Consider the following 12,084-nt stretch of genomic DNA (forward strand, 5'->3'; position numbering starts at 1 on the left):
TGGTGGCACCTGCAGGACCGAGGGACAAGCACATAACCACTAATAAATATTGGGCCTTCCAGTTTACTCCTTTCCTTGCTGAAGCCATGGCAGCACTCCTCAGCACAGCCTGGCACAGAGCAGTACTGAGCTGACCCAGGAAGGAGGAACACCCCAAGACACCTTGAGTCCCCTCTTAGCCATCTCCTGAATGATGACCAGTGCCAATTGCCCTTCCAGCTGGCCACTCCTGTTCTTAGCATCACTGACCTGTAAAACATTTGGTTTCCCACCTCTACCTTTTCACTTGGTATTTCAAGCATGGAGTGTGACTAACTTGCATGCTTTATCTGTTTTTTAACTGCCATGTTTTATCATAGGTATCATGCTTTTAGAGAACTATGGGACTACATACCATGTCATGAAATGGTGGATTTTTCAGAGTCCACAGTATTCATTTTGCATATGTCTTCATGGGCCTGATAGCAGACATGCTTCTGACTCTTCTGGGGAGAAAACCTAATCTGATTTGGCCTGGTAGTGCAAAGGGTTTCTGTAATGATGGAGTTGATGCTTCCAGAAAGTGTTGGCCACTGACCTGGGAACAGAGATATTCCCAGGACAAGAAGTGACAAACATGAGACCTGTGAGGAAGTTTGGTTTTTTCAGACAACAGAGCACTTGGTAGTCCAGGCATGCATATAAATAGTTATTTGTTTTAAATAAATATGAATTTATGGTCCGTGGCAGGTCTTTGGATAAACCACAGAGGAGCACAGCTGCTGAGCTTATACAGCTTCCCTCACTTGAAGGTCATCACTGGGATGTGCAGGAATATGCCAAAGGGCTTGGCTTTGACAAGACAGTCATGGGATTTTTTCCCCCAGAAAAACAATAGATTGGGGTTGGATATCTCCCTGGTATGACTTTACACAGCTGGCAGCAATTCAAAGGTGTTAATGCTCAGTAACTCAGAGACACAGAGCTGCCAGATCAGGTTTCACCAGTGATTTGGTTTGCCCAGGACGGGGGACCTCAGTGGCAGTGCTGGGTACCTCAGGAAAACCAGCAAGAAATCCCTCAGCTACTGGCTGGGTCATTGCTGGAGCCTGAGAATTTATATCATCCTTTAAACTGTTTGAATTGCAGCAAACATATCTATTATGATATGTTTTTGAATAGAGATTGAAAGGATCATTTTTCTTCTTGCTGTAGGAGTGCACATTTTTCTTTGCCTCCTAGTCTAGAAGCCTTAGGGTTGCCTGGTTACTCTGACTCAGAATCTCTGTGAGATGTCTCTTGATGAAGGAGCAGATACAATTTGGCAATTAGAGAAGCTTGATTTGTCATCTAAATGTAGAAATCCTTAGGAAAAAAATAACCATTTGAAGAGCAGTCGTATAGAAATTGCAATGACAAAACTCTTACAACATGTATTAGTAGTGAACATTACTGTTTTGTTTATTGTAGATGCATGAAGGTCATTAATAATATATGCAATAATTAGGATTTTTAAAATATTCAATTAATATAATTTTGTTCAAAGCATATATGAATTGCAAATGTGATCAGAAAAGCATTTTTGTTGAAGACTTTCCCCACAGATCAGCACTATAAAAAGACTGCATTCAGCTGGCAATCTATTTGTCTCAGTCTTGAGTTAAAGGAACACAGTGTATGCAGGTGAGGCCCACAGCACAGCCATCAAAGCAAGCTCAAAAGTGTCTTATATGCTTAAGTGTGCATGTGTGTATATATGTTTTTATATAATATATGTGTCAGTGTATAAACATGCACGGATGTACTTATGGTTATAGATTTGTGAGGATTTGGGAAATTTGTGATTGCAGAAATGGTTTTATTCTGCAAAGTATTCCATTTTGAACTGAAGCCATATTGCTTTAACGCTTGCTTAATAGATGTCCTTTCATTATTTGCATTTTGATAAATGAGAACAAACACTTAAGAGCGACGAGGGGCACATAATGGTAAGGAAGGTGGGGAATCCTTGTGGAAAAGTGAGATCTGTAGATGAATGATTTTGCTTGGAGGTCCAAGCAAAGAGCAGAAAGGCTCTATCAGTGTGAACTCTAAAAGGTCAGAATTTGATTTAATGAACTTAACCTTCAAAAAAATAAGCCTTTTTCATGCAGGGTATTTCCTTAGGCTGGCTTCGTTCAACTAGCAATAAATGCAGAACAAACACAAAGATGAAAAAGTCACATTTTGTAAATCTGGCCATGTTTTAAATCAGGCATGACTAACTGATTTTATATAATACTTTATATATACACTAATACTGTATCCAGTTAAGGTGGGATAAATCTGTGGCATTATGATGCTTACTTTATAACCTTGTGATATGCCTACTAGTATAGCCTAAATCACCAAAGTCTGAATGATCATCTGTAACTTTTGCACCAAATGTGCTGTCGTAGTCTCACTTTGAATACTGTTTAATCCCAAAGGGCTATTGGCTCAGACACTTTTATGTTGCTGTTATTTCCTACGTTTCCTAGTCTTGTCTTTTCCACTCTTAAAATCTAGTGACTGTACAAGAGAAGCAGAAAGCAACAGGAGGTGTTGCTCCTCTTGTTATTAAGAACAAGGACAACTCAGGACAAACAAGTATCACTCAGCCTTATTTTCAGCATTATGTAACTGGCTGTAACAATTATTTTAAAATGTGCAATGGAAGTCTTAGGTAGTCATGATATCACAAGATTCTTAGTTCTTGGCAAAACTTTGGTAAAGGAAGATTATGCCTCCCTGAACGAAGAAACAGAATAAATACTATTTTTCAGCATGGCAGAAAGTTAGCCTGATTGATAGACACAGCATTCACTACAGGAATGAAATGTAATGTGACTACTAATTCCTGAGGAAAAGTACAGTAAAATGGGATCATCTTACTGCTAACTAATGGAAAAGATTTTCTGTCAAAATATGAGAAATCAAAAAAACTTCAGGAAGACTTAATCCAGCAAAGCCAAGGGAGCAATATAGTGGTAGGTGGCATGCAGTGTGATACCAGCAGGAATAAGTAGAGCTTAATGGAATTCTAAATTAGCACTACCAGGTAAAAAATAGCTTTGCAGTTTAAAGTTGCCTGAGGTGGATGTTCAGTCAATTGAGGTAGCTCTCCTCTTGTGTGCTCTGAGCAGCCCTCAAAGCTCAGTGGTACCACCAGTCTCCCCCTCTCCATCATGCAGGGTGTATCAGCAGTGGGGAAAGAAGCAGAGCATATTAGATTAAGAAGAAATGGCATAAGAAATTATGCTGAAAGTAAGTTGTTGCAGATCATAAACCAGCAATCTATCTGAGCAGAAACCTGATTTAAAATCTGGTCACCATAACAAAATAGGCTTTAGCAGTGAGAGAGCGAACATCAGCAATGCCGTCATTCTGAGTGGATGGTCTGGGAAGAAACTTCCCAATAGGCTGCTTAGTCTGTAATTACTGACTAAAGCAATATCTGCAGCCTCCCTTGAAACAACAGATACCACTTGCTTCTTTGCTGAGCCCGTCTGCTGGGCTAGAGGTGTATGGGGCCAATATAGCAATACTCGTGCTTCTATATTAAGATTCATTCACAAGTTTAACAATACTATTCCAACCGTTGTTATAGTTTGACAGATATATCCAGGTTAACTACCGGAGAATCAAAAAATAGAACTAACTTTCCTAACGTTTGTATCATATGCTTCATGGATCTCATGTACGTAATATACTTTGTCTATATGTATAGTCCATTCGGGAGGATGTAAAGAGAAAATTGCAAATCAGAGATGCACTGTTTTTATTCCTGTCTGTAAACCATTTTTAGGGTTTTATTTATTAAGATTCATATTTGCCTTTAATCCAGCCAGAAATATGGTCTCTCGCACCTTTTGCCAGTCATGTTTTGGTTTACAGAAGTGTCCAGAGTAAGGAGATACATTGCATTTTCAGGCTGTGTTTCTTAAGTTCTGTTGAAGACTTTCCCCACTTTTCTTACCCTGGCTGGCATTCCCAGGATGTCAGCACTCTCTGTTGCAGGGGAGGAAGGACACCGGAACACCAAAGTGGAAAGTCCAAGGACAAAAATTGTCTGCTTGTCACCCAAATTTTTTAGATCATCAAGCAGTTCTTTGTAATACTGTAAATAGCACGGTACTCCAGGAAAATTCATTAAAAAAAAAAAAGGCATTCTAAAATATACATAAACTTACATCCAGAAAAAAACTTTCACATCCAAACCTAAAAGTAATAAATTTACAGAGGAAAAAAGAAAACACATTGTGGAGGAGACTGACTTCTCAGGCCCCAAGGGACTGACAATCTCCTCTCTGAATTACGTAAATGACAGCTGCAGAAATGTTACTCTTAACTGCAGCCCTCGGAAGGATCAGACTGGTGGCAGGCTGCATAACTCATTTTTACATGTTTGATTTATTTTTAGTACAAGAAAAATGATTTCAGTGTTGCTCTTTCTTGCCTAATTAATGATCAACGTTTTCCACATCTTTGGATACAAACTTGCTGGGCCCAATTTTTTCCCAATCTGTGCTCACATGATGCAGTCGCAGTCTCCCTAAGCTGCTCATGTAGCATTACTTGAGGTTTGGAAAGTGAATAAATAAATTAGTAAAAGTCATTTGTATGAAATGTACATGCAAATATATAGCTGTGTGGTTACAGGCTCAGACCCAGAGCTCCTTTCCAGAGGGTAACCTATATCCAGGCACTTTTCTGCCCAGTCATTGCAGGTTAGAGAGTAATATCAAGGGGCTTCCTGTTGGGAACTAATTCAGTTCACTCCTGTTTAGTAACTTCATTACATATCTGGAGCATAATATTAACAATATTCTCAGCAAATGGAACTGCAAACAGCAGTGATGCCAAAATAATAATCAACAAAGAAAAGGAAGTTTCTATTGGGAGAATGGAGCCTACCACAGAGAATTCTGTTTAAAATTTTGTTTTTTACTAATCGATACAGCCACTGGTGTTAGAGATGTTGCTGGTTTTCATGAAACTTAAATATAGTTCAAGGAATACTTGGCTCTGACATGGATTTGATGTGCACATGTTGCTTTTTCTGAGGCAGTGTTGTAAAAAGAGTTTTATAGAGACCCCAGAAATTCAGCAGCCAGAGCCAGCCGTGCCCCCGCTGTGTGGGAAAGGGCTGGGCCAGGACAGTTTCATATCATTAGGTGGCCTAGATATTTACCCAGGTACATCCAGCTCTACAAGAAGGAGAAATTGTGATGATTGCCTGAATCTTTATTCCCCAGAGATGAATGCTGCTGGAAAAGGAGGAGGAGAGAGGGAGAATTAACTCATGTGCCAGGGAAAGGCTATGAAATCTGCAATGGGCTGGGTATGGATTGGTACAAAGATTTCTGAAACAAAGGATGTAACAAAGTCCAGGCTTTGGGGGTTTTCATACTGTTCTGAAGGATTAAGCACATGTTGCAGTGGATTTTCTTGAGCTTGAAGCTGTGAATGCAGAATGACAGTATGCAAACAGGACCCCTAGGGACCCTTAAATACATTTCTGACAAAAGGTAGGCTGCATGTATGTGTTGCTGCATGTAGGATTTAGCTGCTCTTCTGCCATGAAAGTATCCTCCTCAAAGTTATTTTTGTAAAGCCTCTCTTTCTCTCAGTACGTGCAAAGCCTCAAGGTTTAATTGCCTTCTGATGTCTGAGCCTTTAGGATCCATGTTTTTATGATCCTCTTTGCAGCTATTTTATTCATATAAATGAAATCCGTTTTTTCCCACCAAATAGAGTCGCCTGCATTTAAATGAGGAAAGTAAAGATACATAATTCCATTACAAGAACTGACCATTCCAAGTGTTTTCTGAATTATTATTTAAGGGGGTGGGAGGAAGGGGAAGAGGAGGAAGTGCATTTCTCTCTGATTCAACCCATAGCTTTCACAGAGGGGCAAACTCTAAGTGAAGCTGATCCTCCAGCTCTCTTCCTAGGTAACAATGTTTCTTAAATGTAGTTTAAGATCACTTTTTTATCCTATTGTTGACTTCCTCAGCATTAACTTTGAGGAAGAGAAGTAATGCTGTGCAGCATTCTGACTTAGCAGCAGAGAGCAGCAATATCTGCAGCAAGCTTTCTTAAGCCTTTCTGAAAGCAACATATCAAAGGGCAGAAGCTAAGCTCCAGAGGATATTGTGCCAGGACAATAGCATAGATACCTTCAGTGGAGAGCTAGTTGAGACTTTTTTCTTCCATGATGCCTTTTTTGCACTGTCAGAAAATGCCAACTCATCAAAACTTTTCTTGGCAATGTACTGATGTGCCGTTCCTCAGTAAGAGCTTCTTTAATTCATAACATACACCTGGTCAAAGAGAAGATACCTCTACCCAGTGCATCAGCATTGCCATCATCTCCAGGCTGTAGTCACTCTTCCTAGATGTTTTTTTTAATTAAAAACTTTAAAAACTGTATAAGGAAACAGTGACATTCTTCATGGCCTAAGGCTTTTGTTTTCCAGCTTTCCTTAGTCCTCTCCTAATGACTACATGCCGTGTGTCAGCAAAAGAACGTATGTCTCCGAGAAGGTTGCCGGGAGCAAGGAAGCTGGAGTGCTTTTCCTAGAGGGACAGGCCTGAGGTTTCTAAGGCATCTTAACTGTGCACTTCCTTACTTTCAGAAATGCTCAGGTTTCTTTTAGATTTAAAATTGAGACTGAATTTATAAGTTGCTACAGGTTTTCTTGTAGCTTCCACATTTTTGTTATCTTTAGGCTGCTGCCATATATTGTGTACCTTAACCATATTTAATAAGAACTTGATAAGATAGCATATTGCCAGTAGCAGTCAAGACAACAGATGCAATAGCACACTCATCTCTAAAGCTCAGATACAGGAGGTAGAAGAATTTTGTACATTAGAAACCTCTGTTATGAATGGGAATGTTAACAGCACCAGAGTAGTCCCCCACTGGGAAAAATACTGCCAGATAATAAACTGCAAAAAAACTGAGACAGAAGAAGACTTGGATTAGCATCTCATGTTAGAGTAGATTGAATGTAGACTTCTTTTTACAGAAAAAAACCTTCCCAGAACAAGGCTGATGTTTCATAGCTTCTGGATGTTTCATAGACTCTTGTCTGAAGGTCTGCCTGCAAAAAGAAGCAGATCACTCCAAAATGACTCACTCTAGAAGATACAACACAGAAAAACCTCCCCAGTAGCACTTTATTCTGAGTCACATTTCTTCAAAGTGTCATCTACTGAATGTGCATGGATTGACTGTCACCTTACCTGGTCAATTAAAATCTGGAGTGTAGTAGGAACACCACTGGAGGAAAGGTAGATCTTAAAGAATTTGCAGCTAAAATGGTGATAGAATACCTCTGCATAGGCAAAAGACAAAGTTAACATGTAGTAGTATTTTCCTTGTTTTAGAGCTTTTGTTTCAATTTTTAAATAACTACTCTTATATGTCAGGGTCTTTGGGCAGTACCTAGGAGATAAATCAAGGATAGCTGAGAGTATTGGGACTTGGAGAATGCACCATGTGTATTTGTGTGTTCGTGTGTGTATTTAAATGCATATTATATACATATCAACTACCTTTATATATGTTACTTTGGTTGAATATTCATAACAGGATAGTCTACGAAGAAGCACAAAAACTGTTAGTGGGAGAGGAAGCAGAGACTCACAGGACACTCTGTTGGTAGCATATGAAAGGGATTCTTGTTAAAGCCAAAGTGGCATTGATGGGGCAACATAAGACATCTCAATGAAGAACCCAGGGAGATGGGCAGGCAGTGGGGTGGAGGAAGAGTAGGCACAAGAGTAGAGTTGAAAATAAAAACTTCACTCACATCCTGTCAGAAAACTAATTGAATTAGTGCAACTTTGAGACCTCCCTAAATCCCCTTCTGTTAATTGTTTCAAGCCTGTTCAATATAAGAAGATTAAAATTGATAATTATAATTATGAAATAGTACAAATTAAAAAATACAGTATAGTCTTAAAAATTAAATTAATACTTAACAACAGGAGTTATTGATAAACCTGACATACATGAATTTTCTTACTCATCCTTAAGTATTAATCTTGCTTGACAGTATTTTGGGAACAAAATTTGGCTTCCTCAGGAAAGGCAACAGTGGTGGGGCCCATCTCACTTTAGCCATTTACAAGGTCAGCATCTACGTTTCAGCTAGTGACCTTAGCTCCCTTCATATTCAACGGAGAGAATGTGTATTTTTGGGTGTGATTCATCTGTTCTTTTTTACATGTGGAGTTTAGAAAGAGTTGAATTGTGTCCCAGACTCCATCGACTATATTGATTTGATCTCTGTTTATAAAGATAACCTAACGTGACTAGCAGACATAGATGTCTGTTCTTAGTCAGATGCAGACTATTCTGGGTAGTCTTAGCAAAGAAAGTTGCTGATACTTATCAGTCTTCCTTAATTCCCTCCCTCATCACTCCCACACGCCCTTCATAGTGCAGCTCTTGCTCTTTTTTCTTCTTCTTTTTTTTTTCCCCAACCACCCCAGCGCCAGGATATCATGGCTCCACTCAATTCTCAGATAGGGGATTTGGCTAGAATATAGTATGAAGGACACTCATCTTGGTAAACTATCATTATCTGTCCTCCTTTAAAGCCAGGTTTTATGGACTGCTCTGGCAGGCTCACAGGGACTGTTTCACCTGCATGCACCTGGACTTGGCCATTACACCTGGGCATAATCCAAATGACCATGACAAGTCTCCAAAAGAGATGAGAGGAGGCCGGGCAGTTGCAGTTCAGCACTGTGGTGAAAGAGCATGCTCCATGGCTGCACAGCTGGGTCGGGTTTGCAAACACACTGTGCTCTCAGATGAGGGAGCTGACATACTGAGTATTGTCCCTGCACGTTTAGGAGGGGATATCCTTAGCATTTATTTTGGAAGTAGGAAAGCATTTGGAAGGAGATCAGGTCTTGCCTACACTCGAGTCCTGGTATCTGTTTGCTGGGTTAATGGTACCTTCAGGGGGCGTATGGAGTCACAGCACTTCACCATGGTGCATTGCTGGTGCATACGGGTTACTGCACTGATGTTTGCTACAGACTGCATGGTTATAATGCAGGGCAAAATACAACATGCATGCACAAAGGAATATATGGATATTCATTCCTCAAAGAAAGGGTATGATATTTAGCTGAGTGGTGTAAAAGATTGACTTCAACAGCAGGCAGGCCAGCTATGTGTCTCAGGAGGTGTGATCACACTGCATATGTCACACCTGTGCTATGGCACATAACAGTTTTGGAGGAGGAGAAAGAACTTAAATGGCTAAGTGGATGTGCTGATTTATCTCAGTGATAAGTGACATTTTGGGGGCACCAGGAAGGGATGGTTAGATATATATTTTTGAGTGGGCTGGGGTGAGATGTACTATTTGTACCCTCACCATTGATGTGGCTACTCACAGCTGCTCCTTATAACTATATGGCAGTTGTCCAGCTCTCTGCACTTACTGGTGTATGGAAGACCTTTTAAGTCTCACCTGATATGAAATGTGACCTGCCAGAACATTAGCATTATAATCAATACGCTTCATAGATAGGCATTTTCACTGACATACAGATTTCCGAATTGGGCAAATTATGGACCCCAAATTCATCATATCCACATTTAATAGCACCAAGTGTTGGAATAATTCTGTACTACCTAGTGCTTAATATCTATGATTAATAGCCTTAATATTGAACTCACTATACACATATATTTTATCTGATACTGATAGTATACTGCCACCCTTAATTTCAGTAATTGAAGGTATTCTTTCAATGTTTAAAAAATGTATCAATTTCAAATGAAATTGCAAGCTGTATATTATTTAAGTCATTTCAAGCTTCAAGTCACTTTATATGACATCTTTTCAATTATATCCTGCTCAATATATAGAGCACTTACTCATAAAACAGAATGAGTTAGTCAGATGTACAGAGTTTTCAAGGTCACTACATTGTTAACAAAACTTGTTAACTGACACAGGCATTAGTCATAAAGCTGAATAAGTGTAATGATTAAGCCACTCATCGTTCCTTACAACCCTGTTACATCCTGCCTTCTAAAGAGAGAATTGTTATTTTGGGGCCTGATTCAAACCTACTTAAGTCAGTGGAAAAACTCCCTCTGGCTCACTGGGCTTCATATCAGGCTGCCAATAAGTAACAGAAGCACAGTCATGAAAGGAGCAGACAACATGGTGATAATGTGGGCAATGCTTGGTCATTCAGATTTCTACATATCAACTCCTGTCATGGTTTATAACATTACAGTTCACAGCTGTAACATTCACCTTAGCAAAACAGGTGGAGCCAGATCAAGCTTTAGGTGCAACTGAATTATGTGTTAGCCCTTTAGAAACTTCTTACTACAGGAAGCACAGAATTTCCCTGCTGTGGAAAGCATGGGATAATTATTGTTTGGATTGATGGGTTTTGCTGAGTTCCCAATGGTGGACTGTTACTCATTTGCTAGGTGCAAGGAACCAAATGCAAGTATACATGCAGCAATACAAAATGTGCAATAAATATAGTAGTCAATAACCAAATGGAGACACTCCATTTTAATGAAATTCTCACTCAGCTCCAGGGAGAGATCAAAACAGATATACTCCATTTTAATGATAAGAAGTGCATTATCCCTGTGTACATTACCACTTCTAATGTGTAGTAATGAATACTGAGTGTAAAAGCGAAGGCTTTTGTCTCACCTTAGTCTGGCATGCCCTACTCAGACAATCATCCATGCTGTAAGTTTAGGAATTTGAAAGATCCTTGCCAGATGAAAAGCTGGGAGGTTGGAAAGACTATTAAGGCATCGTCAGTGCAGGTATGTGCAATATAAGATGAATCACATCACATGTGGGATTCCACATATCACCTAGCATGAGCTATCTTGGATACTTCTAGACTGAGCTAGTCATCCTAATCTTCCTTTATGGCCACTGGAAAGAAATAGGCAATTTTAAGGTGCCATTTATATTGCCATTTATATGACCTGCTATAAGTACCACCTTTAGGACGAAATGAATATTGCCACAGAGCCTGACTGCACTGAATAAATCTCCATTGATCATACGAGAATTTTAGGAATGCTCACTCATATGCAGGTTTTTACACTGTAGACATTCAAATCAGTCCCACCCAAGACATCTTCCATTGGATACCTAGGAGGCAACAAAAGACAAAGTTGTCAGTACACACTGCCACCAAAATAGGCAGATCCCTCTCTAGCAGTATACTCTGCCCTCTTAGGAAGCAGCATCTCACATGGAGACTAATGGAGCACAGAAGTCTCCTATGAAGAGACTGTCCACTGCAAACCAGTTTAGGAGCAATGGACTGCCTGCCTCTAGGAGAAAATGCCCACTTAAGTAGACAGGAAAGTTTTCATGGCGGTACATAAGGTGTCTACATACTCCAGAGAGCAAGGGATTAAATGTACTAGAAAGCAGCAGGAGGCAGGTAACATGTCAGGCAGAAGGCTGATCTGGCCAGGGTCAGCAGGAGGGAGAACAAGTCTTACAGAGAGAGCCAGAAGAGCTGATGTGTGAACAGTATCATCAAATTGCCACACAGCTGAGGTACACTGGCAGCAATGTAAAAGGACTCCTCCTACCAGTAGTAATAAAAAAAATGGAGTATTTCATTCAAAATTCAAGACACCTGAAGGATGGAGAGTACCCAGAAGGTACAATAAAATAGCAGTAAAGACCATGTCCTTTAGTGTGACTTGTTTAACACTACAGCTCCTGCTACAACTAGCTGTCCACTGAAACAGCTTTTTTTTGAAACAGCTTTTTTGAAAGAAAGCAAACCTTAATTCAGCAGAGGAAGGTCAAGGTTCAGAGAGAAGGTCCAGAAAGAAGCACCAGTCAATACACATGGTCAGAATGTTATCTGCAAAGCAGCTATAAAATAAATTATCTTAACAATGGCACAATTCAGGTAAATGAACATGGAGTCTTCTTACATTAGTATAGAGTATGTGGTTCATGAAACAGCTTAGATATGCACAGAACTTCTGTTTAGTCAACAAAATTATTTTGATCTCTTAAAATAATTTGGATCTCTGGTTCT

Source organism: Dromaius novaehollandiae, chromosome 2, assembly GCF_036370855.1.
Source record: "Dromaius novaehollandiae isolate bDroNov1 chromosome 2, bDroNov1.hap1, whole genome shotgun sequence".
NCBI lineage: Eukaryota > Metazoa > Chordata > Aves > Casuariiformes > Dromaiidae > Dromaius > Dromaius novaehollandiae.